At 47.5% G+C, this 20677-nt stretch overlaps 59 non-coding genes and 1 pseudogene across 59 annotated transcripts; all 60 read left to right on the forward strand.

Moving 5' to 3' along the window:
* The first annotated feature begins 29 nt into the window (after window positions 1-29).
* LOC145145215 (5S ribosomal RNA) lies at window positions 30-148 on the forward strand. The gene has a single exon (XR_013726201.1). It is a non-coding gene; the product is annotated as a 5S ribosomal RNA (ribosomal RNA).
* A 229-nt stretch (window positions 149-377) lies between these two features.
* LOC145145849 (5S ribosomal RNA) lies at window positions 378-496 on the forward strand. Its single transcript, XR_013726803.1, has one exon. It is a non-coding gene; the product is annotated as a 5S ribosomal RNA (ribosomal RNA).
* A 230-nt stretch (window positions 497-726) lies between these two features.
* On the forward strand, window positions 727-845 carry LOC145153904 (5S ribosomal RNA). Its single transcript, XR_013734395.1, has one exon. It is a non-coding gene; the product is annotated as a 5S ribosomal RNA (ribosomal RNA).
* Window positions 846-1071: 226 nt separating this feature from the next.
* Window positions 1072-1190, forward strand: LOC145144099 (5S ribosomal RNA). The gene has a single exon (XR_013725118.1). It is a non-coding gene; the product is annotated as a 5S ribosomal RNA (ribosomal RNA).
* A 218-nt stretch (window positions 1191-1408) lies between these two features.
* LOC145148557 (5S ribosomal RNA) lies at window positions 1409-1527 on the forward strand. The gene has a single exon (XR_013729436.1). It is a non-coding gene; the product is annotated as a 5S ribosomal RNA (ribosomal RNA).
* Window positions 1528-1752: 225 nt separating this feature from the next.
* On the forward strand, window positions 1753-1871 carry LOC145144410 (5S ribosomal RNA). Its single transcript, XR_013725418.1, has one exon. It is a non-coding gene; the product is annotated as a 5S ribosomal RNA (ribosomal RNA).
* A 226-nt stretch (window positions 1872-2097) lies between these two features.
* Window positions 2098-2216, forward strand: LOC145143807 (5S ribosomal RNA). Its single transcript, XR_013724842.1, has one exon. It is a non-coding gene; the product is annotated as a 5S ribosomal RNA (ribosomal RNA).
* A 229-nt stretch (window positions 2217-2445) lies between these two features.
* Window positions 2446-2564, forward strand: LOC145143968 (5S ribosomal RNA). The gene has a single exon (XR_013724993.1). It is a non-coding gene; the product is annotated as a 5S ribosomal RNA (ribosomal RNA).
* A 229-nt stretch (window positions 2565-2793) lies between these two features.
* On the forward strand, window positions 2794-2912 carry LOC145143981 (5S ribosomal RNA). Its single transcript, XR_013725005.1, has one exon. It is a non-coding gene; the product is annotated as a 5S ribosomal RNA (ribosomal RNA).
* A 225-nt stretch (window positions 2913-3137) lies between these two features.
* LOC145143993 (5S ribosomal RNA) lies at window positions 3138-3256 on the forward strand. Its single transcript, XR_013725016.1, has one exon. It is a non-coding gene; the product is annotated as a 5S ribosomal RNA (ribosomal RNA).
* A 226-nt stretch (window positions 3257-3482) lies between these two features.
* LOC145144005 (5S ribosomal RNA) lies at window positions 3483-3601 on the forward strand. The gene has a single exon (XR_013725027.1). It is a non-coding gene; the product is annotated as a 5S ribosomal RNA (ribosomal RNA).
* Window positions 3602-3831: 230 nt separating this feature from the next.
* LOC145136077 (5S ribosomal RNA) lies at window positions 3832-3950 on the forward strand. Its single transcript, XR_013720217.1, has one exon. It is a non-coding gene; the product is annotated as a 5S ribosomal RNA (ribosomal RNA).
* A 225-nt stretch (window positions 3951-4175) lies between these two features.
* On the forward strand, window positions 4176-4294 carry LOC145152892 (5S ribosomal RNA). Its single transcript, XR_013733414.1, has one exon. It is a non-coding gene; the product is annotated as a 5S ribosomal RNA (ribosomal RNA).
* Window positions 4295-4518: 224 nt separating this feature from the next.
* LOC145146591 (5S ribosomal RNA) lies at window positions 4519-4637 on the forward strand. Its single transcript, XR_013727528.1, has one exon. It is a non-coding gene; the product is annotated as a 5S ribosomal RNA (ribosomal RNA).
* Window positions 4638-4866: 229 nt separating this feature from the next.
* On the forward strand, window positions 4867-4988 carry LOC145151311 (5S ribosomal RNA; annotated as a pseudogene).
* A 215-nt stretch (window positions 4989-5203) lies between these two features.
* Window positions 5204-5322, forward strand: LOC145154813 (5S ribosomal RNA). Its single transcript, XR_013735278.1, has one exon. It is a non-coding gene; the product is annotated as a 5S ribosomal RNA (ribosomal RNA).
* A 226-nt stretch (window positions 5323-5548) lies between these two features.
* LOC145138565 (5S ribosomal RNA) lies at window positions 5549-5667 on the forward strand. The gene has a single exon (XR_013721606.1). It is a non-coding gene; the product is annotated as a 5S ribosomal RNA (ribosomal RNA).
* A 230-nt stretch (window positions 5668-5897) lies between these two features.
* LOC145144106 (5S ribosomal RNA) lies at window positions 5898-6016 on the forward strand. The gene has a single exon (XR_013725124.1). It is a non-coding gene; the product is annotated as a 5S ribosomal RNA (ribosomal RNA).
* Window positions 6017-6245: 229 nt separating this feature from the next.
* LOC145144016 (5S ribosomal RNA) lies at window positions 6246-6364 on the forward strand. The gene has a single exon (XR_013725038.1). It is a non-coding gene; the product is annotated as a 5S ribosomal RNA (ribosomal RNA).
* Window positions 6365-6593: 229 nt separating this feature from the next.
* LOC145152893 (5S ribosomal RNA) lies at window positions 6594-6712 on the forward strand. Its single transcript, XR_013733415.1, has one exon. It is a non-coding gene; the product is annotated as a 5S ribosomal RNA (ribosomal RNA).
* Window positions 6713-6941: 229 nt separating this feature from the next.
* Window positions 6942-7060, forward strand: LOC145146592 (5S ribosomal RNA). The gene has a single exon (XR_013727529.1). It is a non-coding gene; the product is annotated as a 5S ribosomal RNA (ribosomal RNA).
* A 230-nt stretch (window positions 7061-7290) lies between these two features.
* On the forward strand, window positions 7291-7409 carry LOC145144028 (5S ribosomal RNA). The gene has a single exon (XR_013725049.1). It is a non-coding gene; the product is annotated as a 5S ribosomal RNA (ribosomal RNA).
* Window positions 7410-7641: 232 nt separating this feature from the next.
* LOC145146593 (5S ribosomal RNA) lies at window positions 7642-7760 on the forward strand. Its single transcript, XR_013727530.1, has one exon. It is a non-coding gene; the product is annotated as a 5S ribosomal RNA (ribosomal RNA).
* A 229-nt stretch (window positions 7761-7989) lies between these two features.
* LOC145140194 (5S ribosomal RNA) lies at window positions 7990-8108 on the forward strand. Its single transcript, XR_013722104.1, has one exon. It is a non-coding gene; the product is annotated as a 5S ribosomal RNA (ribosomal RNA).
* A 230-nt stretch (window positions 8109-8338) lies between these two features.
* Window positions 8339-8457, forward strand: LOC145154814 (5S ribosomal RNA). Its single transcript, XR_013735279.1, has one exon. It is a non-coding gene; the product is annotated as a 5S ribosomal RNA (ribosomal RNA).
* A 226-nt stretch (window positions 8458-8683) lies between these two features.
* LOC145138573 (5S ribosomal RNA) lies at window positions 8684-8802 on the forward strand. The gene has a single exon (XR_013721610.1). It is a non-coding gene; the product is annotated as a 5S ribosomal RNA (ribosomal RNA).
* A 224-nt stretch (window positions 8803-9026) lies between these two features.
* On the forward strand, window positions 9027-9145 carry LOC145152894 (5S ribosomal RNA). The gene has a single exon (XR_013733416.1). It is a non-coding gene; the product is annotated as a 5S ribosomal RNA (ribosomal RNA).
* A 229-nt stretch (window positions 9146-9374) lies between these two features.
* Window positions 9375-9493, forward strand: LOC145140197 (5S ribosomal RNA). Its single transcript, XR_013722106.1, has one exon. It is a non-coding gene; the product is annotated as a 5S ribosomal RNA (ribosomal RNA).
* A 231-nt stretch (window positions 9494-9724) lies between these two features.
* LOC145154815 (5S ribosomal RNA) lies at window positions 9725-9843 on the forward strand. Its single transcript, XR_013735280.1, has one exon. It is a non-coding gene; the product is annotated as a 5S ribosomal RNA (ribosomal RNA).
* Window positions 9844-10069: 226 nt separating this feature from the next.
* Window positions 10070-10188, forward strand: LOC145133821 (5S ribosomal RNA). The gene has a single exon (XR_013718775.1). It is a non-coding gene; the product is annotated as a 5S ribosomal RNA (ribosomal RNA).
* A 230-nt stretch (window positions 10189-10418) lies between these two features.
* LOC145146719 (5S ribosomal RNA) lies at window positions 10419-10537 on the forward strand. The gene has a single exon (XR_013727650.1). It is a non-coding gene; the product is annotated as a 5S ribosomal RNA (ribosomal RNA).
* A 230-nt stretch (window positions 10538-10767) lies between these two features.
* Window positions 10768-10886, forward strand: LOC145144039 (5S ribosomal RNA). The gene has a single exon (XR_013725060.1). It is a non-coding gene; the product is annotated as a 5S ribosomal RNA (ribosomal RNA).
* A 229-nt stretch (window positions 10887-11115) lies between these two features.
* On the forward strand, window positions 11116-11234 carry LOC145152895 (5S ribosomal RNA). Its single transcript, XR_013733417.1, has one exon. It is a non-coding gene; the product is annotated as a 5S ribosomal RNA (ribosomal RNA).
* A 229-nt stretch (window positions 11235-11463) lies between these two features.
* Window positions 11464-11582, forward strand: LOC145154347 (5S ribosomal RNA). The gene has a single exon (XR_013734822.1). It is a non-coding gene; the product is annotated as a 5S ribosomal RNA (ribosomal RNA).
* A 224-nt stretch (window positions 11583-11806) lies between these two features.
* Window positions 11807-11925, forward strand: LOC145152897 (5S ribosomal RNA). The gene has a single exon (XR_013733419.1). It is a non-coding gene; the product is annotated as a 5S ribosomal RNA (ribosomal RNA).
* Window positions 11926-12154: 229 nt separating this feature from the next.
* Window positions 12155-12273, forward strand: LOC145144524 (5S ribosomal RNA). The gene has a single exon (XR_013725536.1). It is a non-coding gene; the product is annotated as a 5S ribosomal RNA (ribosomal RNA).
* A 231-nt stretch (window positions 12274-12504) lies between these two features.
* LOC145154816 (5S ribosomal RNA) lies at window positions 12505-12623 on the forward strand. The gene has a single exon (XR_013735282.1). It is a non-coding gene; the product is annotated as a 5S ribosomal RNA (ribosomal RNA).
* A 226-nt stretch (window positions 12624-12849) lies between these two features.
* Window positions 12850-12968, forward strand: LOC145133827 (5S ribosomal RNA). The gene has a single exon (XR_013718779.1). It is a non-coding gene; the product is annotated as a 5S ribosomal RNA (ribosomal RNA).
* Window positions 12969-13198: 230 nt separating this feature from the next.
* Window positions 13199-13317, forward strand: LOC145146720 (5S ribosomal RNA). Its single transcript, XR_013727651.1, has one exon. It is a non-coding gene; the product is annotated as a 5S ribosomal RNA (ribosomal RNA).
* Window positions 13318-13547: 230 nt separating this feature from the next.
* Window positions 13548-13666, forward strand: LOC145144050 (5S ribosomal RNA). Its single transcript, XR_013725071.1, has one exon. It is a non-coding gene; the product is annotated as a 5S ribosomal RNA (ribosomal RNA).
* Window positions 13667-13895: 229 nt separating this feature from the next.
* On the forward strand, window positions 13896-14014 carry LOC145152898 (5S ribosomal RNA). The gene has a single exon (XR_013733420.1). It is a non-coding gene; the product is annotated as a 5S ribosomal RNA (ribosomal RNA).
* Window positions 14015-14243: 229 nt separating this feature from the next.
* LOC145154348 (5S ribosomal RNA) lies at window positions 14244-14362 on the forward strand. The gene has a single exon (XR_013734823.1). It is a non-coding gene; the product is annotated as a 5S ribosomal RNA (ribosomal RNA).
* Window positions 14363-14586: 224 nt separating this feature from the next.
* LOC145152899 (5S ribosomal RNA) lies at window positions 14587-14705 on the forward strand. Its single transcript, XR_013733421.1, has one exon. It is a non-coding gene; the product is annotated as a 5S ribosomal RNA (ribosomal RNA).
* A 229-nt stretch (window positions 14706-14934) lies between these two features.
* Window positions 14935-15053, forward strand: LOC145140203 (5S ribosomal RNA). The gene has a single exon (XR_013722107.1). It is a non-coding gene; the product is annotated as a 5S ribosomal RNA (ribosomal RNA).
* A 231-nt stretch (window positions 15054-15284) lies between these two features.
* On the forward strand, window positions 15285-15403 carry LOC145154817 (5S ribosomal RNA). The gene has a single exon (XR_013735283.1). It is a non-coding gene; the product is annotated as a 5S ribosomal RNA (ribosomal RNA).
* Window positions 15404-15629: 226 nt separating this feature from the next.
* Window positions 15630-15748, forward strand: LOC145133831 (5S ribosomal RNA). Its single transcript, XR_013718780.1, has one exon. It is a non-coding gene; the product is annotated as a 5S ribosomal RNA (ribosomal RNA).
* A 230-nt stretch (window positions 15749-15978) lies between these two features.
* Window positions 15979-16097, forward strand: LOC145146721 (5S ribosomal RNA). Its single transcript, XR_013727652.1, has one exon. It is a non-coding gene; the product is annotated as a 5S ribosomal RNA (ribosomal RNA).
* A 230-nt stretch (window positions 16098-16327) lies between these two features.
* On the forward strand, window positions 16328-16446 carry LOC145144061 (5S ribosomal RNA). Its single transcript, XR_013725082.1, has one exon. It is a non-coding gene; the product is annotated as a 5S ribosomal RNA (ribosomal RNA).
* A 229-nt stretch (window positions 16447-16675) lies between these two features.
* LOC145152900 (5S ribosomal RNA) lies at window positions 16676-16794 on the forward strand. Its single transcript, XR_013733422.1, has one exon. It is a non-coding gene; the product is annotated as a 5S ribosomal RNA (ribosomal RNA).
* Window positions 16795-17023: 229 nt separating this feature from the next.
* Window positions 17024-17142, forward strand: LOC145154349 (5S ribosomal RNA). The gene has a single exon (XR_013734824.1). It is a non-coding gene; the product is annotated as a 5S ribosomal RNA (ribosomal RNA).
* Window positions 17143-17368: 226 nt separating this feature from the next.
* On the forward strand, window positions 17369-17487 carry LOC145152901 (5S ribosomal RNA). Its single transcript, XR_013733423.1, has one exon. It is a non-coding gene; the product is annotated as a 5S ribosomal RNA (ribosomal RNA).
* Window positions 17488-17716: 229 nt separating this feature from the next.
* Window positions 17717-17835, forward strand: LOC145144072 (5S ribosomal RNA). The gene has a single exon (XR_013725093.1). It is a non-coding gene; the product is annotated as a 5S ribosomal RNA (ribosomal RNA).
* Window positions 17836-18064: 229 nt separating this feature from the next.
* Window positions 18065-18183, forward strand: LOC145145824 (5S ribosomal RNA). Its single transcript, XR_013726779.1, has one exon. It is a non-coding gene; the product is annotated as a 5S ribosomal RNA (ribosomal RNA).
* A 229-nt stretch (window positions 18184-18412) lies between these two features.
* LOC145147931 (5S ribosomal RNA) lies at window positions 18413-18531 on the forward strand. The gene has a single exon (XR_013728831.1). It is a non-coding gene; the product is annotated as a 5S ribosomal RNA (ribosomal RNA).
* A 229-nt stretch (window positions 18532-18760) lies between these two features.
* LOC145144084 (5S ribosomal RNA) lies at window positions 18761-18879 on the forward strand. The gene has a single exon (XR_013725104.1). It is a non-coding gene; the product is annotated as a 5S ribosomal RNA (ribosomal RNA).
* A 225-nt stretch (window positions 18880-19104) lies between these two features.
* On the forward strand, window positions 19105-19223 carry LOC145152903 (5S ribosomal RNA). Its single transcript, XR_013733425.1, has one exon. It is a non-coding gene; the product is annotated as a 5S ribosomal RNA (ribosomal RNA).
* Window positions 19224-19452: 229 nt separating this feature from the next.
* Window positions 19453-19571, forward strand: LOC145154718 (5S ribosomal RNA). The gene has a single exon (XR_013735178.1). It is a non-coding gene; the product is annotated as a 5S ribosomal RNA (ribosomal RNA).
* A 219-nt stretch (window positions 19572-19790) lies between these two features.
* LOC145145528 (5S ribosomal RNA) lies at window positions 19791-19909 on the forward strand. Its single transcript, XR_013726495.1, has one exon. It is a non-coding gene; the product is annotated as a 5S ribosomal RNA (ribosomal RNA).
* A 228-nt stretch (window positions 19910-20137) lies between these two features.
* On the forward strand, window positions 20138-20256 carry LOC145155588 (5S ribosomal RNA). The gene has a single exon (XR_013736021.1). It is a non-coding gene; the product is annotated as a 5S ribosomal RNA (ribosomal RNA).
* A 229-nt stretch (window positions 20257-20485) lies between these two features.
* LOC145154762 (5S ribosomal RNA) lies at window positions 20486-20604 on the forward strand. Its single transcript, XR_013735221.1, has one exon. It is a non-coding gene; the product is annotated as a 5S ribosomal RNA (ribosomal RNA).
* The last annotated feature ends 73 nt before the right edge of the window (window positions 20605-20677 follow it).

Consider the following 20677-nt stretch of genomic DNA (forward strand, 5'->3'; position numbering starts at 1 on the left):
ATACAAGCAATAAGCATGGACAGTATTTCGGGTGCGATCATACCAGCACTAATGCACCGGATCCCATCAGAACTCCGCAGTTAAGCGTGCTTGGGCGGGAGTAGTACTAGGATGGGTGACCACATGGTAAGTCCTCGTGTTGCACCCCCCTTTTTCGTTGTCCGTTTGCGTTTTTTTAGATTTTACGTGCGGTTTTTTTTTTGTTTTTTTTCTTTCTTGCTATTTCTATGCTCGGCTGGCCTCCGCTTCATGGTTGATGGTCTTCGTATTTTTGGAACGGAGCTGATCGGTCACGTGGGTCCCACGCCTCGCGTACGAAAACAAAGGAGGTTCTGCGTCTTTTAAGACATACAAGCAATAAGCATGGATAGTATTTCAGGTGCGATCATACCAGCACTAATGCACCGGATCCCATCAGAACTCCGCAGTTAAGCGTGCTTGGGCGAGAGTAGTACTAGAATGGGTGACCCCCTAGGAAGTCCTCGTGTTGCACCCCCCTTTTTCGTTGTCCGTTTGCGTTTTTTTAGATTTTACGTGCGGTTTTTTTTTTGTTTTTTTTTCTTTCTTGCTATTTCTATGCTCGGGTGGCCTCCGCTTTATGGTTGATGGTCTTCGTATTTTTGGAACGGAGCTGATCGGTCACGTGGGTCCCACGCCTCGCGTACGAAAACAAAGGAGGTTCTGCGTCTTTTAAGACATACAAGCAATAAGCATGGATAGTATTTCGGGTGCGATCATACCAGCACTAATGCACCGGATCCCATCAGAACTCCGCAGTTAAGCGTGCTTGGGCGAGAGTAGTACTAGGATGGGTGACCCCCCGGGAAGTCCTCGTGTTGCACCCCCCTTTTTCGTTGTCCGTTTGCGTTTTTTTAGATTTTACGTGCGGTTTTTTTTTGTTTTTTTTTTCTTGCTATTTCTATGCTCGGGTGGCCTCCGTTTCATGGTTCATGGTCTTCGTATTTTTGGAACGGAGCCGATCGGTCACGTGGGTCCCACGCCTCGCGTACGAAAACAAAGGAGGTTCTGTGTCTTTTAAGACATACAAGCAATAAGCATGGACAGTATTTCGGGTGCGATCATACCAGCACTAATGCACCGGATCCCATCAGAACTCCGTAGTTAAGCGTGCTTGGGCGAGAGTGGTACTAGGATGGGTGACCCCATGGGAAGTCCTTGTGTTGCACCCCCCTTTTTCGTTGTCCGTTTGCGTTTTTTTAGATTTTACGTGCGGTTTTTTTTCTTTCTTGCTATTTCTATGCTCGGGTGGCCTCCGCTTCATAGTTGATGGTTTTCGTATTTTTGGAACGGAGCCGATCGGTCACGTGGGTCCAACGCCTCGCGTACGAAAACAAAGGAGGTTCTGCGTCTTTTAAGACATAAAAGCAATAAGCATGGATAGTATTTCGGGTGCTATCATACCAGCACTAATGCACCGGATCCCAACAGAACTCCGCAGTTAAGCGTGCTTGGGCGAGAGTAGTACTAGGATGGGTGACCCCTTGGGAAGTCCTCGTGTTGTACCCCCCCTTTTTCGTTGCCCGTTTGCGTTTTTTTAGATTTTACGTGCGGTGTTTTTTTGTTTTCTTTCTTGCTATTTCTATGCTCGGGTGGCCACCGCTTCATGGTTGATGGTTTTCGTATTTTTGGAACGGAGCCGATCGGTCACGTGGGTCCCACGCCTCGCGTACGAAAACAAAGGAGGTTCTGCGTCTTTTAAGACATAAAAGCAATAAGCATGGATAGTATTTCGGGTGCGATCATACCAGCACTAATGCACCGGATCCCATCAGAACTCCGCAGTTAAGCGTGCTTGGGCGAGAGTAGTACTAGGATGGGTGACCCGCTGGGAAGTCCTCGTGTTGCAACCCCCCTTTTTTGTTGTCCGTTTGCGTTTTTTTAGATTTTACGTGCGGTTTTTTTTTGTTTTTTTTTCTTGCTATTTCTATGCTCGGGTGGCCTCCGTTTCATGGTTCATGGTCTTCGTATTTTTGGAACGGAGCCGATCGGTCACGTGGGTCCCACGCCTCGCGTACGAAAACAAAGGAGGTTCTGTGTCTTTTAAGACATACAAGCAATAAGCATGGACAGTATTTCGGGTGCGATCATACCAGCACTAATGCACCGGATCCCATTAGAACTCCACAGTTAAGCGTGCTTGGGCGGGAGTAGTACTAGGATGGGTGACCCCATGGGAAGTCCTCGTGTTGCACCCCCCTTTTTCGTTGTCCGTTTGCGTTTTTTTAGATTTTACGTGCGTTTTTTTTTTGTTTTTTTTTCTTTCTTGCTATTTCTATGCTCAGGTGGCCTCCGCTTCTTGGTTGATGGTCTTCGTATTTTTGGAACGGAGCCGATCGGTCACGTGGGTCCCACGCCTCGCGTACGAAAACAAAGGAGGTTCTGCGTCTTTTAAGACATACAAGCAATAAGCATGGATAGTATTTCGGGTGCGATCATACCAGCACTAATGCACCGGATCCCATCAGAACTCCGCAGTTAAGCGTGCTTGGGCGAGAGTAGTACTAGGATGGGTGACCCCCTGGGAAGTCCTCGTGTTGCACCCCCCTTTTTCGTTGTCCGTTTGCGTTTTTTTAAATTTTACGTGCGGTTTTTTTTTGTTTTTTTTTCTTTCTTGCTATTTCTATGCTCGGGTGGCCTCCGCTTCATGGTTGATGGTTTTCGTATTTTTGGAACGGAGTCGATCGGTCACGTGGGTTCCACGCCTCGCGTACGAAAACAAAAGAGGTTCTGCGTCTTTTAAGACATACAAGCAATAAGCATGGATAGTATTTCGGGTGCGATCATACCAGCACTAATGCACCGGATCCCATCAGAACTCCGCAGTTAAGCGTGCTTGGGCGAGAGTAGTACTAGGATGGGTGACCCCCTGGGAAGTCCTCGTGTTGCACCCCCCCTTTTTCGTTGTCCGTTTGCGTTTTTTTAGATTTTACGTGCGGTTTTTTTTTGTTTTTTTTCTTGCTATTTCTATGCTCGGGTGGCCTCCGTTTCATGGTTCATGGTCTTCGTATTTTTGGAACGGAGCCGATCGGTCACGTGGGTCCCACGTCTCGCGTACGAAAACAAAGGAGGTTCTGCGTCTTTTAAGACATACAAGCAATAAGCATGGATAGTATTTCGGGTGCGATCATACCAGCACTAATGCACCGGATCCCATCAGAACTCCGCAGTTAAGCGTGCTTGGGCGAGAGTAGTACTAGGATGGGTGACCCCCTGGGAAGTCCTCGTGTTGCACCCCCCCCTTTTTCGTTGTCCGTTTGCGTTTTTTTAGATTTTACGTGCGGTTTTTTTTTGTTTTTTTTCTTGCTATTTCTATGCTCGGGTGGCCTCCGTTTCATGGTTCATGGTCTTCGTATTTTTGGAACGGAGCCGATCGGTCACGTGGGTCCCACGTCTCGCGTACGAAAACAAAGGAGGTTCTGCGTCTTTTAAGACATACAAGCAATAAGCATGGATAGTATTTCGGGTGCGATCATACCAGCACTAATGCACCGGATCCCATCAGAACTCCGCAGTTAAGCGTGCTTGGGCGAGAGTAGTACTAGGATGGGTGACCCCCTGGGAAGTCCTCGTGTTGCACCCCCCTTTTTCGTTGTCCGTTTGCGTTTTTTTAGATTTTACGTGCGGTTTTTTTTTTGTTTTTTTTTCTTTTTTGCTATTTCTATGCTCGGGTGGCCTCCGCTTCATGGTTGATGGTTTTCGTATTTTTGGAACGGAGCCGATCGGTCACGTGGGTTCCACGCCTCGCGTACGAAAACAAAGGAGGTTCTGCGTCTTTTAAGACATACAAGCAATAAGCATGGATAGTATTTCGGGTGCGATCATACCAGCACTAATGCACCGGATCCCATCAGAACTCCGCAGTTAAGCATGCTTGGGCGAGAGTAGTACTAGGATGGGTGACCCCCTGGGAAGTCCTCGTGTTGCACCCCCCCTTTTTCGTTGTCCGTTTGCGTTTTTTTAGATTTTACGTGCGGTTTTTTTTTGTTTTTTTTCTTGCTATTTCTATGCTCGGGTGGCCTCCGTTTCATGGTTCATGGTCTTCGTATTTTTGGAACGGAGCCGATCGGTCACGTGGGTCCCACGCCTCGCGTACGAAAACAAAGGAGGTTCTGTGTCTTTTAAGACATACAAGCAATAAGCATGGACAGTATTTCGGGTGCGATCATACCAGCACTAATGCACCGGATCCCATCAGAACTCCGCAGTTAAGCGTGCTTGGGCGAGAGTAGTACTAGGATGGGTGACCCCATGGGAAGTCCTCGTGTTGCACCCCCCTTTTTCGTTGTCCGTTTGCGTTTTTTTAGATTTTACGTGCGGTTTTTTTTTGTTTTTTTTCTTGCTATTTCTATGCTCGGGTGGCCTCCGTTTCATGGTTCATGGTCTTCGTATTTTTGGAACGGAGCCGATCGGTCACGTGGGTTCCACGCCTCGCGTACGAAAACAAAGGAGGTTCTGCGTCTTTTAAGACATACAAGCAATAAGCATGGATAGTATTTCGGGTGCGATCATACCAGCACTAATGCACCGGATCCCATCAGAACTCCGCAGTCAAGCGTGCTTGGGCGAGAGTAGTACTAGGATGGGTGACTCCCTAGGAAGTCCTCGTGTTGCACCCCCCTTTTTCGTTGTCCGTTTGCGTTTTTTTAGATTTTACGTGCGGTTTTTTTTTGTTTTTTTTTCTTTCTTGCTATTTCTATGCTCGGGTGGCCTTCGTTTCATGGTTCATGGTCTTCGTATTTTTGGAACGGAGCCGATCGGTCACGTGGGTCCCACGCCTCGCGTACGAAAACAAAGGAGGTTCTGCGTCTTTTAAGACATACATGCAATAAGCATGGATAGTATTTCGGGTGCGATCATACCAGCACTAATGCAACGGATCCCATCAGAACTCCGTAGTTAAGCGTGCTTGGGCGAGAGTAGTACTAGGATGGGTGACCCCCTGGGAAGTCCTCCCTTTTTCGTTGTCCGTTTGCGTTTTTTTAGATTTTACGTGCGGTTTTTTTTTTGTTTTTTTTTCTTTCTTGCTATTTCTATGCTCGGGTGGCCTCCGCTTCATGGTTGATGGTTTTCGTATTTTTGGAACGGAGCCGATCGGTCACGTGGGTTCCACGCCTCGCGTACGAAAACAAAGGAGGTTCTGCGTCTTTTAAGACATACAAGCAATAAGCATGGATAGTATTTCGGGTGCGATCATACCAGCACTAATGCACCGGATCCCATCAGAACTCCGCAGTTAAGCGTGCTTGGGCGAGAGTAGTACTAGGATGGGTGACCCCCTAGGAAGTCCTCGTGTTGCACCCCCCCTTTTTCGTTGTCTGTTTGCGTTTTTTTAGATTTTACGTGCGGTTTTTTTTTGTTTTTTTTTCTTGCTATTTCTATACTCGGGTGGCCTCCGTTTCATGGTTCATGGTCTTCGTATTTTTGGAACGGAGCCGATCGGTCACGTGGGTCCCACGCCTCGCGTACGAAAACAAAGGAGGTTCTGTGTCTTTTAAGACATACAAGCAATAAGCATGGACAGTATTTCGGGTGCGATCATACCAGCACTAATGCATCGGATCCCATCAGAACTCCGCAGTTAAGCGTGCTTGGGCGAGAGTAGTACTAGGATGGGTGACCCCATGGGAAGTCCTCGTGTTGCACCCCCCTTTTTCGTTGTCCGTTTGCGTTTTTTTAGATTTTACGTGCGGTTTTTTTTTGTTTTTTTTTTCTTTCTTGCTATTTCTATGCTCGGGTGGCCTCCGCTTCATGGTTGATGGTCTTCGTATTTTTGGAACGGAGCTGAACGGTCACGTGGGTCCCACGCCTCGCGTACGAAAACAAAGGAGGTTCTGCGTCTTTTAAGACATACAAGCAATAAGCATGGATAGTATTTCGGGTGCGATCATACCAGCACTAATGCACCGGATCCCATCAGAACTCCGCAGTCAAGCGTGCTTGGGCGAGAGTAGTACTAGGATGGGTGACTCCCTGGGAAGTCCTCGTGTTGCACCCCCCTTTTTCGTTGTCCGTTTGCGTTTTTTTAGATTTTACGTGCGGTTTTTTTTTGTTTTTTTTTCTTTCTTGCTATTTCTATGCTCGGGTGGCCTTCGTTTCATGGTTCATGGTCTTCGTATTTTTGGAACGGAGCCGATCGGTCACGTGGGTCCCACGCCTCGCGTACGAAAACAAAGGAGGTTCTGCGTCTTTTAAGACTTACATGCAATAAGCATGGATAGTATTTCGGGTGCGATCATACCAGCACTAATGCACCGGATCCCATCAGAACTCCGCAGTTAAGCGTGCTTGGGCGAGAGTAGTACTAGGATGGGTGACCCCCTGGGAAGTCCTCGTGTTGCACCCCCCTTTTTCGTTGTCCGTTTGCGTTTTTTTAGATTTTACGTGCGTTTTTTTTTTGTTTTTTTTTCTTTCTTGCTATTTCTATGCTCGGGTGGCCTCCGCTTCATGGTTCATGGTCTTCGTATTTTTGGAACGGAGCCGATCGGTCACGTGGGTCCCACGCCTCGCGTACGAAAACAAAGGAGGTTCTGCGTCTTTTAAGACATACAAGCAATAAGCATGGATAGTATTTCGGGTGCGATCATACCAGCACTAATGCACCGGATCCCATCAGAACTCCGCAGTTAAGCGTGCTTGGGCGAGAGTAGTACTAGGATGGGTGACCCCATGGGAAGTCCTCGTGTTGCACCCCCCTTTTTCGTTGTCCGTTTGCGTTTTTTTAGATTTTACGTGCGGTTTTTTTTTGTTTTTTTTTCTTTCTTGCTATTTCTATGCTCGGGTGGCCTCCGCTTCATGGTTGATGGTCTTCGTATTTTTGGAACGGAGCTGATCGGTCACGTGGGTCCCACGCCTCGCGTACGAAAACAAAGGAGGTTCTGCGTCTTTTAAGACATACAAGCAATAAGCATGGATAGTATTTCGGGTGCGATCATACCAGCACTAATGCACCGGATCCCATCAGAACTCCGCAGTCAAGCGTGCTTGGGCGAGAGTAGTACTAGGATGGGTGACTCCCTAGGAAGTCCTCGTGTTGCACCCCCCCTTTTTCGTTGTCCGTTTGCGTTTTTTTAGATTTTACGTGCGGTTTTTTTTTGTTTTTTTTTCTTTCTTGCTATTTCTATGCTCGGGTGGCCTTCGTTTCATGGTTCATGGTCTTCGTATTTTTGGAACGGAGCCGATCGGTCACGTGGGTCCCACGCCTCGCGTACGAAAACAAAGGAGGTTCTGCGTCTTTTAAGACATACATGCAATAAGCATGGATAGTATTTCGGGTGCGATCATACCAGCACTAATGCACCGGATCCCATCAGAACTCCGCAGTTAAGCGTGCTTGGGCGAGAGTAGTACTAGGATGGGTGACCCCCTGGGAAGTCCTCGTGTTGCACCCCCCCTTTTTCGTTGTCCGTTTGCGTTTTTTTAGATTTTACGTGCGGTTTTTTTTTTTGTTTTTTTTTCTTTCTTGCTATTTCTATGCTCGGGTGGCCTTCGTTTCATGGTTCATGGTCTTCGTATTTTTGGAACGGAGCCGATCGGTCACGTGGGTTCCACGCCTCGCGTACGAAAACAAAGGAGGTTCTGCGTCTTTTAAGACATACAAGCAATAAGCATGGATAGTATTTCGGGTGCGATCATACCAGCACTAATGCACCGGATCCCATCAGAACTCCGCAGTCAAGCGTGCTTGGGCGAGAGTAGTACTAGGATGGGTGACTCCCTAGGAAGTCCTCGTGTTGCACCCCCCTTTTTCGTTGTCCGTTTGCGTTTTTTTAGATTTTACGTGCGGTTTTTTTTTGTTTTTTTTTCTTTCTTGCTATTTCTATGCTCGGGTGGCCTTCGTTTCATGGTTCATGGTCTTCGTATTTTTGGAACGGAGCCGATCGGTCACGTGGGTCCCACGCCTCGCGTACGAAAACAAAGGAGGTTCTGCGTCTTTTAAGACATACATGCAATAAGCATGGATAGTATTTCGGGTGCGATCATACCAGCACTAATGCAACGGATCCCATCAGAACTCCGTAGTTAAGCGTGCTTGGGCGAGAGTAGTACTAGGATGGGTGACCCCCTGGGAAGTCCTCGTGTTGCACCCCCCTTTTTCGTTGTCCGTTTGCGTTTTTTTAGATTTTACGTGCGGTTTTTTTTTTGTTTTTTTTTCTTTCTTGCTATTTCTATGCTCGGGTGGCCTCCGCTTCATGGTTGATGGTTTTCGTATTTTTGGAACGGAGACGATCGGTCACGTGGGTTCCACGCCTCGCGTACGAAAACAAAGGAGGTTCTGCGTCTTTTAAGACATACAAGCAATAAGCATGGATAGTATTTCGGGTGCGATCATACCAGCACTAATGCACCGGATCCCATCAGAACTCCGCAGTTAAGCGTGCTTGGGCGAGAGTAGTACTAGGATGGGTGACCCCCTAGGAAGTCCTCGTGTTGCACCCCCCCTTTTTCGTTGTCTGCTTGCGTTTTTTTAGATTTTACGTGCGGTTTTTTTTTGTTTTTTTTTCTTGCTATTTCTATACTCGGGTGGCCTCCGTTTCATGGTTCATGGTCTTCGTATTTTTGGAACGGAGCCGATCGGTCACGTGGGTCCCACGCCTCGCGTACGAAAACAAAGGAGGTTCTGTGTCTTTTAAGACATACAAGCAATAAGCATGGACAGTATTTCGGGTGCGATCATACCAGCACTAATGCATCGGATCCCATCAGAACTCCGCAGTTAAGCGTGCTTGGGCGAGAGTAGTACTAGGATGGGTGACCCCATGGGAAGTCCTCGTGTTGCACCCCCCTTTTTCGTTGTCCGTTTGCGTTTTTTTAGATTTTACGTGCGGTTTTTTTTTGTTTTTTTTCTTGCTATTTCTATGCTCGGGTGGCCTCCGTTTCATGGTTCATGGTCTTCGTATTTTTGGAACGGAGCCGATCGGTCACGTGGGTCCCACGCCTCGCGTACGAAAACAAAGGAGGTTCTGTGTCTTTTAAGACATACAAGCAATAAGCATGGACAGTATTTCGGGTGCGATCATACCAGCACTAATGCACCGGATCCCATCAGAACTCCGCAGTTAAGCGTGCTTGGGCGAGAGTAGTACTAGGATGGGTGACCCCATGGGAAGTCCTCGTGTTGCACCCCCCTTTTTCGTTGTCCGTTTGCGTTTTTTTAGATTTTACGTGCGGTTTTTTTTTGTTTTTTTTTCTTTCTTGCTATTTCTATGCTCGGGTGGCCTTCGTTTCATGGTTCATGGTCTTCGTATTTTTGGAACGGAGCCGATCGGTCACGTGGGTCCCACGCCTCGCGTACGAAAACAAAGGAGGTTCTGCGTCTTTTAAGACATACATGCAATAAGCATGGATAGTATTTCGGGTGCGATCATACCAGCACTAATGCAACGGATCCCATCAGAACTCCGTAGTTAAGCGTGCTTGGGCGAGAGTAGTACTAGGATGGGTGACCCCCTGGGAAGTCCTCGTGTTGCACCCCCCTTTTTCGTTGTCCGTTTGCGTTTTTTTAGATTTTACGTGCGGTTTTTTTTTTGTTTTTTTTTTCTTTCTTGCTATTTCTATGCTCGGGTGGCCTCCGCTTCATGGTTGATGGTTTTCGTATTTTTGGAACGTAGCCGATCGGTCACGTGGGTTCCACGCCTCGCGTACGAAAACAAAGGAGGTTCTGCGTCTTTTAAGACATACAAGCAATAAGCATGGATAGTATTTCGGGTGCGATCATACCAGCACTAATGCACCGGATCCCATCAGAACTCCGCAGTTAAGCGTGCTTGGGCGAGAGTAGTACTAGGATGGGTGACCCCCTAGGAAGTCCTCGTGTTGCACCCCCCCTTTTTCGTTGTCTGTTTGCGTTTTTTTAGATTTTACGTGCGGTTTTTTTTTGTTTTTTTTTCTTGCTATTTCTATACTCGGGTGGCCTCCGTTTCATGGTTCATGGTCTTCGTATTTTTGGAACGGAGCCGATCGGTCACGTGGGTCCCACGCCTCGCGTACGAAAACAAAGGAGGTTCTGTGTCTTTTAAGACATACAAGCAATAAGCATGGACAGTATTTCGGGTGCGATCATACCAGCACTAATGCATCGGATCCCATCCGAACTCCGCAGTTAAGCGTGCTTGGGCGAGAGTAGTACTAGGATGGGTGACCCCATGGGAAGTCCTCGTGTTGCACCCCCCTTTTTCGTTGTCCGTTTGCGTTTTTTTAGATTTTACGTGCGGTTTTTTTTTGTTTTTTTTTTCTTTCTTGCTATTTCTATGCTCGGGTGGCCTCCGCTTCATGGTTCATGGTCTTCGTATTTTTGGAACGGAGCTGAACGGTCACGTGGGTCCCACGCCTCGCGTACGAAAACAAAGGAGGTTCTGCGTCTTTTAAGACATACAAGCAATAAGCATGGATAGTATTTCGGGTGCGATCATACTAGCACTAATGCACCGGATCCCATCAGAACTCCGCAGTCAAGCGTGCTTGGGCGAGAGTAGTACTAGGATGGGTGACTCCCTGGGAAGTCCTCGTGTTGCACCCCCCTTTTTCGTTGTCCGTTTGCGTTTTTTTAGATTTTACGTGCGGTTTTTTTTTGTTTTTTTTTTCTTTCTTGCTATTTCTATGCTCGGGTGGCCTTCGTTTCATGGTTCATGGTCTTCGTATTTTTGGAACGGAGCCGATCGGTCACGTGGGTCCCACGCCTCGCGTACGAAAACAAAGGAGGTTCTGCGTCTTTTAAGACATACATGTAATAAGCATGGATAGTATTTCGGGTGCGATCATACCAGCACTAATGCACCGGATCCCATCAGAACTCCGCAGTTAAGCGTGCTTGGGCGAGAGTAGTACTAGGATGGGTGACCCCCTGGGAAGTCCTCGTGTTGCACCCCCCTTTTTCGTTGTCCGTTTGCGTTTTTTTAGATTTTACGTGCGTTTTTTTTTTGTTTTTTTTTCTTTCTTGCTATTTCTATGCTCGGGTGGCCTCCGCTTCATGGTTCATGGTCTTCGTATTTTTGGAACGGAGCCGATCGGTCACGTGGGTCCCACGCCTCGCGTACGAAAACAAAGGAGGTTCTGCGTCTTTTAAGACATACAAGCAATAAGCATGGATAGTATTTCGGGTGCGATCATACCAGCACTAATGCACCGGATCCCATCAGAACTCCGCAGTTAAGCGTGCTTGGGCGAGAGTAGTACTAGGATGGGTGACCCCATGGGAAGTCCTCGTGTTGCACCCCCCTTTTTCGTTGTCCGTTTGCGTTTTTTTAGATTTTACGTGCGTTTTTTTTTTGTTTTTTTTTCTTTCTTGCTATTTCTATGCTCGGGTGGCCTCCGCTTCATGGTTGATGGTCTTCGTATTTTTGGAACGGAGCTGATCGGTCACGTGGGTCCCACGCCTCGCGTACGAAAACAAAGGAGGTTCTGCGTCTTTTAAGACATACAAGCAATAAGCATGGATAGTATTTCGGGTGCGATCATACCAGCACTAATGCACCGGATCTCATCAGAACTCCGCAGTTAAGCGTGCTTGGGCGAGAGTAGTACTAGGATGGGTGACCCCCTGGGAAGTCCTCGTGTTGCACCCCCCTTTTTCGTTGTCCGTTTGCGTTTTTTTAGATTTTACGTGCGGTTTTTTTTTGTTTTTTTTCTTGCTATTTCTATGCTCGGGTGGCCTCCGTTTCATGGTTCATGGTCTTCGTATTTTTGGAACGGAGCCGATCGGTCACGTGGGTCCCACGCCTCGCGTACGAAAACAAAGGAGGTTCTGTGTCTTTTAAGACATACAAGCAATAAGCATGGACAGTATTTCGGGTGCGATCATACCAGCACTAATGCACCGGATCCCATCAGAACTCCGCAGTTAAGCGTGCTTGGGCGAGAGTAGTACTAGGATGGGTGACCCCATGGGAAGTCCTCGTGTTGCACCCCCCTTTTTCGTTGTCCGTTTGCGTTTTTTTAGATTTTACGTGCGGTTTTTTTTTGTTTTTTTTTCTTTCTTGCTATTTCTATGCTCGGGCGGCCTTCGTTTCATGGTTCATGGTCTTCGTATTTTTGGAACGGAGCCGATCGGTCACGTGGGTCCCACGCCTCGCGTACGAAAACAAAGGAGGTTCTGCGTCTTTTAAGACATACATGCAATAAGCATGGATAGTATTTCGGGTGCGATCATACCAGCACTAATGCAACGGATCCCATCAGAACTCCGTAGTTAAGCGTGCTTGGGCGAGAGTAGTACTAGGATGGGTGACCCCCTGGGAAGTCCTCGTGTTGCACCCACCTTTTTCGTTGTCCGTTTGCGTTTTTTTAGATTTTACGTGCGGTTTTTTTTTTGTTTTTTTTTTCTTTCTTGCTATTTCTATGCTCGGGTGGCCTCCGCTTCATGGTTGATGGTTTTCGTATTTTTGGAACGTAGCCGATCGGTCACGTGGGTTCCACGCCTCGCGTACGAAAACAAAGGAGGTTCTGCGTCTTTTAAGACATACAAGCAATAAGCATGGATAGTATTTCGGGTGCGATCATACCAGCACTAATGCACCGGATCCCATCAGAACTCCGCAGTTAAGCGTGCTTGGGCGAGAGTAGTACTAGGATGGGTGACCCCCTAGGAAGTCCTCGTGTTGCACCCCCCCTTTTTCGTTGTCTGTTTGCGTTTTTTTAGATTTTACGTGCGGTTTTTTTTTGTTTTTTTTTCTTGCTATTTCTATACTCGGGTGGCCTCCGTTTCATGGTTCATGGTCTTCGTATTTTTGGAACGGAGCCGAACGGTCACGTGGGTCCCACGCCTCGCGTACGAAAACAAAGGAGGTTCTGTGTCTTTTAAGACATACAAGCAATAAGCATGGACAGTATTTCGGGTGCGATCATACCAGCACTAATGCATCGGATCCCATCCGAACTCCGCAGTTAAGCGTGCTTGGGCGAGAGTAGTACTAGGATGGGTGACCCCATGGGAAGTCCTCGTGTTGCACCCCCCTTTTTCGTTGTCCGTTTGCGTTTTTTTAGATTTTACGTGCGGTTTTTTTTTGTTTTTTTTTTCTTTCTTGCTATTTCTATGCTCGGGTGGCCTCCGCTTCATGGTTCATGGTCTTCGTATTTTTGGAACGGAGCTGAACGGTCACGTGGGTCCCACGCCTCGCGTACGAAAACAAAGGAGGTTCTGCGTCTTTTAAGACATACAAGCAATAAGCATGGATAGTATTTCGGGTGCGATCATACTAGCACTAATGCACCGGATCCCATCAGAACTCCGCAGTCAAGCGTGCTTGGGCGAGAGTAGTACTAGGATGGGTGACTCCCTGGGAAGTCCTCGTGTTGCACCCCCCTTTTTCGTTGTCCGTTTGCGTTTTTTTAGATTTTACGTGCGGTTTTTTTTTTGTTTTTTTTTTCTTCTTGCTATTTCTATGCTCGGGTGGCCTTCGTTTCATGGTTCATGGTCTTCGTATTTTTGGAACGGAGCCGATCGGTCACGTGGGTCCCACGACTCGCGTACGAAAACAAAGGAGGTTCTGCGTCTTTTAAGACATACATGTAATAAGCATGGATAGTATTTCGGGTGCGATCATACCAGCACTAATGCACCGGATCCCATCAGAACTCCGCAGTTAAGCGTGCTTGGGCGAGAGTAGTACTAGGATGGGTGACCCCCTGGGAAGTCCTCGTGTTGCACCCCCCTTTTTCGTTGTCCGTTTGCGTTTTTTTAGATTTTACGTGCGTTTTTTTTTTGTTTTTTTTTCTTTCTTGCTATTTCTATGCTCGGGTGGCCTCCGCTTCATGGTTCATGGTCTTCGTATTTTTGGAACGGAGCCGATCGGTCACGTGGGTCCCACGCCTCGCGTACGAAAACAAAGGAGGTTCTGCGTCTTTTAAGACATACAAGCAATAAGCATGGATAGTATTTCGGGTGCGATCATACCAGCACTAATGCACCGGATCCCATCAGAACTCCGCAGTTAAGCGTGCTTGGGCGAGAGTAGTACTAGGATGGGTGACCCCATGGGAAGTCCTCGTGTTGCACCCCCCTTTTTCGTTGTCCGTTTGCGTTTTTTTAGATTTTACGTGCGGTTTTTTTTTGTTTTTTTTTCTTTCTTGCTATTTCTATGCTCGGGTGGCCTCCGCTTCATGGTTGATGGTCTTCGTATTTTTGGAACGGAGCTGATCGGTCACGTGGGTCCCACGCCTCGCGTACGAAAACAAAGGAGGTTCTGCGTCTTTTAAGACATACAAGCAATAAGCATGGATAGTATTTCGGGTGCGATCATACCAGCACTAATGCACCGGATCTCATCAGAACTCCGCAGTTAAGCGTGCTTGGGCGAGAGTAGTACTAGGATGGGTGACCCCCTGGGAAGTCCTCGTGTTGCACCCCCCTTTTTCGTTGTCCGTTTGCGTTTTTTTAGATTTTACGTGCGGTTTTTTTTTGTTTTTTTTCTTGCTATTTCTATGCTCGGGTGGCCTCCGTTTCATGGTTCATGGTCTTCGTATTTTTGGAACGGAGCCGATCGGTCACGTGGGTCCCACGCCTCGCGTACGAAAACAAAGGAGGTTCTGTGTCTTTTAAGACATACAAGCAATAAGCATGGACAGTATTTCGGGTGCGATCATACCAGCACTAATGCACCGGATCCCATCAGAACTCCGCAGTTAAGCGTGCTTGGGCGAGAGTAGTACTAGGATGGGTGACCCCATGGGAAGTCCTCGTGTTGCACCCCCCTTTTTCGTTGTCCGTTTGCGTTTTTTTAGATTTTACGTGCGGTTTTTTTTTGTTTTTTTTTCTTTCTTGCTATTTCTATGCTCGGGTGGCCTTCGTTTCATGGTTCATGGTCTTCGTATTTTTGGAACGGAGCCGATCGGTCACGTGGGTCCCACGCCTCGCGTACGAAAACAAAGGAGGTTCTGCGTCTTTTAAGACATACATGCAATAAGCATGGATAGTATTTCGGGTGCGATCATACCAGCACTAATGCAACGGATCCCATCAGAACTCCGTAGTTAAGCGTGCTTGGGCGAGAGTAGTACTAGGATGGGTGACCCCCTGGGAAGTCCTCGTGTTGCACCCCCCTTTTTCGTTGTCCGTTTGCGTTTTTTTAGATTTTACGTGCGGTTTTTTTTTTGTTTTTTTTTTCTTTCTTGCTATTTCTATGCTCGGGTGGCCTCCGCTTCATGGTTGATGGTTTTCGTATTTTTGGAACGTAGCCGATCGGTCACGTGGGTTCCACGCCTCGCGTACGAAAACAAAGGAGGTTCTGCGTCTTTTAAGACATACAAGCAATAAGCATGGATAGTATTTCGGGTGCGATCATACCAGCACTAATGCACCGGATCCCATCAGAACTCCGCAGTTAAGCGTGCTTGGGCGAGAGTAGTACTAGGATGGGTGACCCCCTAGGAAGTCCTCGTGTTGCACCCCCCCTTTTTCGTTGTCTGTTTGCGTTTTTTTAGATTTTACGTGCGGTTTTTTTTTGTTTTTTTTTCTTGCTATTTCTATACTCGGGTGGCCTCCGTTTCATGGTTCATGGTCTTCGTATTTTTGGAACGGAGCCGATCGGTCACGTGGGTCCCACGCCTCGCGTACGAAAACAAAGGAGGTTCTGTGTCTTTTAAGACATACAAGCAATAAGCATGGACAGTATTTCGGGTGCGATCATACCAGCACTAATGCATCGGATCCCATCCGAACTCCGCAGTTAAGCGTGCTTGGGCGAGAGTAGTACTAGGATGGGTGACCCCATGGGAAGTCCTCGTGTTGCACCCCCCTTTTTCGTTGTCCGTTTGCGTTTTTTTAGATTTTACGTGCGGTTTTTTTTTGTTTTTTTTTTCTTTCTTGCTATTTCTATGCTCGGGTGGCCTCCGCTTCATGGTTGATGGTCTTCGTATTTTTGGAACGGAGCTGAACGGTCACGTGGGTCCCACGCCTCGCGTACGAAAACAAAGGAGGTTCTGCGTCTTTTAAGACATACAAGCAATAAGCATGGATAGTATTTCGGGTGCGATCATACTAGCACTAATGCACCGGATCCCATCAGAACTCCGCAGTCAAGCGTGCTTGGGCGAGAGTAGTACTAGGATGGGTGACTCCCTGGGAAGTCCTCGTGTTGCACCCCCCTTTTTCGTTGTCCGTTTGCGTTTTTTTAGATTTTACGTGCGGTTTTTTTTTGTTTTTTTTTTCTTTCTTGCTATTTCTATGCTCGGGTGGCCTTCGTTTCATGGTTCATGGTCTTCGTATTTTTGGAACGGAGCCGATCGGTCACGTGGGTCCCACGCCTCGCGTACGAAAACAAAGGAGGTTCTGCGTCTTTTAAGACATACATGTAATAAGCATGGATAGTATTTCGGGTGCGATCATACCAGCACTAATGCACCGGATCCCATCAGAACTCCGCAGTTAAGCGTGCTTGGGCGAGAGTAGTACTAGGATGGGTGACCCCCTGGGAAGTCCTCGTGTTGCACCCCCCTTTTTCGTTGTCCGTTTGCGTTTTTTTAGATTTTACGTGCGTTTTTTTTTTGTTTTTTTTTCTTTCTTGCTATTTCTATGCTCGGGTGGCCTCCGCTTCATGGTTCATGGTCTTCGTATTTTTGGAACGGAGCCGATCGGTCACGTGGGTCCCACGCCTCGCGTACGAAAACAAAGGAGGTTCTGCGTCTTTTAAGACATACAAGCAATAAGCATGGATAGTATTTCGGGTGCGATCATACCAGCACTAATGCACCGGATCCCATCAGAACTCCGCAGTTAAGCGTGCTTGGGCGAGAGTAGTACTAGGATGGGTGACCCCATGGGAAGTCCTCGTGTTGCACCCCCCTTTTTCGTTGTCCGTTTGCGTTTTTTTAGATTTTACGTGCGGTTTTTTTTTGTTTTTTTTTCTTTCTTGCTATTTCTATGCTCGGGTGGCCTCCGCTTCATGGTTGATGGTCTTCGTATTTTTGGAACGGAGCTGATCGGTCACGTGGGTCCCACGCCTCGCGTACGAAAACAAAGGAGGTTCTGCGTCTTTTAAGACATACAAGCAATAAGCATGGATAGTATTTCGGGTGCGATCATACCAGCACTAATGCACCGGATCTCATCAGAACTCCGCAGTTAAGCGTGCTTGGGCGAGAGTAGTACTAGGATGGGTGACCCCCTGGGAAGTCCTCGTGTTGCACCCCCCTTTTTCGTTGTCCGTTTGCGTTTTTTTAGATTTTACGTGCGTTTTTTTTTTGTTTTTTTTTTCTTGCTATTTCTATGCTCGGGTGGCCTCCGTTTCATGGTTCATGGTCTTCGTATTTTTGGAACGGAGCCGATCGGTCACGTGGGTCCCACGCCTCGCGTACGAAAACAAAGGAGGTTCTGTGTCTTTTAAGACATACAAGCAATAAGCATGGACAGTATTTCGGGTGCGATCATACCAGCACTAATGCACCGGATCCCATCAGAACTCCGCAGTTAAGCGTGCTTGGGCGAGAGTAGTACTAGGATGGGTGACCCCATGGGAAGTCCTCGTGTTGCACCCCCCTTTTTCGTTGTCCGTTTGCGTTTTTTTAGATTTTACGTGCGGTTTTTTTTGTTTTTTTTTTCTTTCTTGCTATTTCTATGCTCGGGTGGCCTCCGCTTCATGGTTCATGGTCTTCGTATTTTTGGAACGGAGCCGATCGGTCACGTGGGTCCCACGCCTCGCGTACGAAAACAAAGGAGGTTCTGCGTCTTTTAAGACATACAAGCAATAAGCATGGATAGTATTTCGGGTGCGATCATACCAGCACTAATGCACCGGATCCCATCAGAACTCCGCAGTTAAGCGTGCTTGGGCGAGAGTAGTACTAGGATGGGTGACCCCCTGGGAAGTCCTCGTGTTGCACCCCCCTTTTTCGTTGTCCGTTTGCGTTTTTTTAGATTTTACGTGCGGTTTTTTTTTGTTTTTTTTTCTTTCTTGCTATTTCTATGCTCGGGTGGCCTCCGCTTCATGGTTGATGGTTTTCGTATTTTTGGAACGGAGCCGATTGGTCACGTGGGTTCCACGCCTCGCGTACGAAAACAAAATAGGTTCTGCGTCTTTTAAGACATACAAGCAATAAGCATGGATAGTATTTCGGGTGCGATCATACCAGCACTAATGCACCGGATCCCATCAGAACTCCGCAGTTATGCGTGCTTGGGCGAGAGTAGTACTAGGATGGGTGACCCCCTGGGAAGTCCTCGTGTTGCGCCCCCCTTTTTCGTTGTCCGTTTGCGTTTTTTTAGATTTTACATGCGGTTTTTTTTTTGTTTTTTTTCTTTCTTGCTATTTCTATGCTCGGGTGGCCTCCGTTTCATGGTTCATGGTCTTCGTATTTTTGGAACGGAGCCGATCGGTCACGTGGGTCCCACGCCTCGCGTACGAAAACAAAGGAGGTTCTGCGTCTTTTAAGACATACAAGCAATAAGCATGGATAGTATTTCAGGTGCGATCATACCAGCAATAATGCACCGGATCCCATCAGAACTCTGCAGTTAAGCGTGCTTGGGCGAGAGTAGTACTAGGATGGGTGACCCCCTGGGAAGTCCTCGTGTTGCACCCCCCTTTTTCGTTGTCCGTTTGCGTTTTTTTAGATTTTACGTGCGGTTTTTTTTTGTTTTTTTTTCTTTCTTGCTATTTCTATGCTCGGGTGGCCTCCGCTTCATGGTTGATGGTTTTCGTATTTTTGGAACGGAGCCGATCGGTCACGTGGGTTCCACGCCTCGCGTACGAAAACAAAGGAGGTTCTGCGTCTTTTAAGACATACAAGCAATAAGCATGGATAGTATTTCGGGTGCGATCATACCAGCACTAATGCACCGGATCCCATCAGAACTCCGCAGTTAAGCGTGCTTGGGCGAGAGTAGTACTAGGATGGGTGACCCCCTGGGAAGTCCTCGTGTTGCACCCCCCCTTTTTCGTTGTCCGTTTGCGTTTTTTTAGATTTTACGTGCGGTTTTTTTTTGTTTTATTTCTTGCTATTTCTATGCTCGGGTGGCCTCCGTTTCATGGTTCATGGTCTTCGTATTTTTGGAACGGAGCCGATCGGTCACGTGGGTCCCACGCCTCGCGTACGAAAACAAAGGAGGTTCTGTGTCTTTTAAGACATACAAGCAATAAGCATGGACAGTATTTCGGGTGCGATCATACCAGCACTAATGCACCGGATCCCATCAGAACTCCGCAGTTAAGCGTGCTTGGGCGAGAGTAGTACTAGGATGGGTGACCCCATGGGAAGTCCTCGTGTTGCACCCCCCTTTTTCGTTGTCCGTTTGCGTTTTTTTAGATTTTACGTGCGGTTTTTTTTTGTTTTTTTTTCTTTCTTGCTATTTCTATGCTCGGGTGGCCTCCGCTTCATGGTTGATGGTCTTCGTATTTTTGGAACGGAGCTGATCGGTCACGTGGGTCCCACGCCTCGCGTACGAAAACAAAGGAGGTTCTGCGTCTTTTAAGACATACAAGCAATAAGCATGGATAGTATTTCGGGTGCGATCATACCAGCACTAATGCACCGGATCCCATCAGAACTCCGCAGTCAAGCGTGCTTGGGCGAGAGTAGTACTAGGATGGGTGACCCCCTGGGAAGTCCTCGTGTTGCACCCCCCTTTTTCGTTGTCCGTTTGCGTTTTTTTAGATTTTACGTGCGGTTTTTTTTTCTTTCTTGCTATTTCTATGCCCGGGTGGCCTTCGTTTCATGGTTCATGGTCTTCGTATTTTTGGAACGGAGCCGATCGGTCACGTGGGTCCCACGCCTCGCGTACGAAAACAAAGGAGGTTCTGCGTCCTTTAAGACATACATGCAATAAGCATGGATAGTATTTCGGGTGCGATCTTACCAGCACTAATGCACCGGATCCCATCAGTACTCCGCAGTTAAGCGTGCTTGGGCGAGAGTAGTACTAGGATGGGTGACCCCCTGGGAAGTCCTCGTGTTGCACCCCCATTTTTTCGTTGTCCGTTTGCGTTTTTTTAGATTTTACGTGCGGTTTTTTTTTGTTTTTTTTTTTCTTGCTATTTCTATGCTCGGGTGGCCCCCGCTTCATGGTTGATGGTCTTCGTATTTTTGGAACGGAGCTGATCGGTCACGTGGGTCCCACGCCTCGCGTACGAAAACAAAGGAGGTTCTGCGTCTTTTAAGACATACAAGCAATAAGCATGGATAGTATTTCGGGTGCGATCATACCAGCACTAATGCACCAGATCCCATCAGAACTCCGCAGTTAAGCGTGCTTGGGCGAGAGTAGTACTAGGATGGGTGACCCCCTGGGAAGTCCTCGTGTTGCACCCCCCTTTTTCGTTGTCCGTTTGCGTTTTTTTAGATTTTACGTGTGGTTTTTTTTTGTTTTTTTTTCTTTCTTGCTATTTCTATGCTCGGGTGGCCTCCGTTTCATGGTTCATGGTCTTCGTATTTTTGGAACGGAGTCGATCGGTCACGTGGGTCCCACGCCTCGCGTACGAAAACAAAGGAGGTTCTGCGTCTTTTAAGACATACAAGCAATAAGCATGGATAGTATTTCGGGTGCGATCATACCAGCACTAATGCACCGGATCCCATCAGAACTCCGCAGTTAAGCGTGCTTGGGCGAGAGTAGTACTAGGATGGGTGACCCCCTGCGAAGTCCTCGTGTTGCACCCCCCTTTTTCGTTGTCCGTTTGCGTTTTTTTAGATTTTACGTGCGGTTTTTTTTTGTTTTTTTTTCTTTCTTGCT

Source organism: Lactuca virosa, chromosome 1 (assembly GCF_052849685.1).
Source record: "Lactuca virosa cultivar CGN04683 chromosome 1, Lactuca_virosa_CGN04683_v6, whole genome shotgun sequence".
Taxonomy (NCBI): domain Eukaryota; kingdom Viridiplantae; phylum Streptophyta; class Magnoliopsida; order Asterales; family Asteraceae; genus Lactuca; species Lactuca virosa.